Source organism: Loxodonta africana, chromosome 23, assembly GCF_030014295.1.
Source record: "Loxodonta africana isolate mLoxAfr1 chromosome 23, mLoxAfr1.hap2, whole genome shotgun sequence".
Classification (NCBI taxonomy): domain Eukaryota; kingdom Metazoa; phylum Chordata; class Mammalia; order Proboscidea; family Elephantidae; genus Loxodonta; species Loxodonta africana.
This window is the reverse complement of record NC_087364.1, coordinates 32,165,378-32,167,649: the sequence shown is the minus strand read 5'-3', so window position 1 is coordinate 32,167,649 and position 2,272 is coordinate 32,165,378.

The following is a 2,272-nucleotide window of genomic DNA, read 5'->3' as shown; positions in this document are numbered from 1 at the left end:
TCTTGTATTTTATTTTGTTGAGTAGGATAGTTTGTCTCCTTTGTAAATTTTTGTAAATTTAAGCCTTTTATTTCTTTGTATTGCCTTGTCTTCCTCTCCATATGGAAGATATAAGACTACATTCCTTAGTCCATCCGTATCATTTTAATGTTGTGTTCTTTTACATAATAACATTGCTGTTTCCCTGTTTTGAGAGCTTTTTATCTTGATTTATTTTTGTTATTTCCCTGTCTGGGTTGACTTCTGATTTCTCTGCCCAGTGTTCTAGTCTTGGGTTGATATCTGATATTATTGATTTTCTAACCAAAGAACTCATTTAGTATTTCTTGTAGTTATGGTTTGGTTTTTACGAATTCCCTGAACTTTGTTTATCTGGAAATGTCCTAATTTCACCTTCATATCCGAGAGACAGTTTTACTGGATACATGATTCTTGGCTGGCAATTTTTTTTTCTTCAATTCTTTATATGAGTTCTCCCATTGCCTTCTTGCTTGCATGATTTCTGCCGAGTAGTCCTAACTTATTATTATTGACTGTGCTTTGTAGGTGACTTTTTGTTTATTCCTAGCTTCTCTTAAAATTCTGTCTTTATCTTTGGTTTTGGCAAGTTTGATTATAATGTGTCTTGGTGACTTTCTTTTAAAATCTACCTTATGTGAAGTTCAATGAGCATCTTGGATAGATATCTTCACAACTTTCATGATATCAGGGAAGTTTTCTGCCAATAAATCTTCAACAATTCTCTCTGTATTTCCTGTTATCCCTCCCTCTTCTGGTACTCCAATCGCTTGTTGGTTATTTCTTTTGATAGAGTCCCACATGATTCTTATGGGTTTTTTTCATTTTTTAAATTTTTTTGTCTGATTTTCCAAGCACTTTATCTTCAAATTCAGAAATTCTGCCTTCCACTTGCTCAATTCTGCTCCTCTAACTTCTATTGAGTTGTCTAATTCTGTAATTTTATTGTTAATCTTCTGAATTTCTCATTGCTGTCTATGGATTTTTTCCAGCTTACTAAATTTTTCGTTATGTTCCTGAATAATCTTAATTTCTTCAATTGCTTTAACTTTGTGTTTCTTGGCTTGTTCTACGTATTCCCTTATTTTCTTCCTTGTGTCTTGAAGGGTTCTGTATATTAATCTTTTGTATTCTGCCTCTGGTAATTCTAGGAAACCTCTTTCATCTAAAACATCCCTTGATTCTTTGTGTTGAGAGCTTGTTGAGGCGATCATGATCTGTTTCTTTATGTGACTTAATATTGACTGTTTTTTTCAAGCCATCTATAAGTTATTGTATTAGTTTATTTTATGTTTGTTTACTGTGTCATAGCTTCTTGCTTTGTTTTGTTTTGATATGCCCAAATGGGTTGCTTGAGTGAGCTAGCTTGAGAGTTTTTGCCTTTGGAGCTCTGACGTCCTGTCCCCAGATGGCTAGAGCTTTTGTCACGTATATCAGTCTAGGAGTCTTTTCATTTTTCTTGTATGAATTCAGCTCAGGTGTCCAGGTAGCTGACCACCAAGTGTGTGGCACAGGTCTGTCCTACAGTCTTAGAGGGGCAGGGGTGATTGGTGTAGGTACCAGTATCTAGTTGCAGCAAGGGGTCACACTCTGAACAAGGCAGGGGGCTGAGAATCATCCCCCACCTGTCTCTGAGGAAAATGTGCCCCTGTTCCCTGGAATATACAGGTGGGTGGGTTCTGCAGACAGACCATGATCACCAATATTTTTGGTTGTAAGGACTGGGAGTTACCACTTATCCTTGGGCCCCTGTTGCAGGTAGCTGTGTGACCTGTGTGGAGCCACCAGTCCCTAGGCCCTTGATACGGGTAGGTAAGGGCCCTGTTTAATAGGTAAAGCAATGTCAAACATCAAACACCGACCTCTCCACCACACAGCTGAAATGGCTGAAGTCAGTCATCAAGGCCCTATTCTCCTGAAATAGGCCCACACAGGTCCATGCAGAGGGGAAAGTTACTCAAAGCCCATTGACCATTTATGCCTGGACAGGAGCTGCTTCTGTCCTGAGCTACCATGGTTAGTGGAGCTGGCAAATTATCTTTTCCCCCAGTTGGAAGTTTATTCCTTCTCCAAGGCTGGGAAGATGGCTCTAGGCACTCAACAGGGCCTATCTCAGGCCCAGGAGAATCGGCCAATGAAGCTGGCTTGGGAGCGGGGTGGGGGTGGTGGTGGGAGGGCTTGGTAAAATATTCGCAAGTACTGAGCTTTTGCCAAGAGCGCCGTTCTTCTCTGGTTCTGGAGGTGTGAGTAGGCT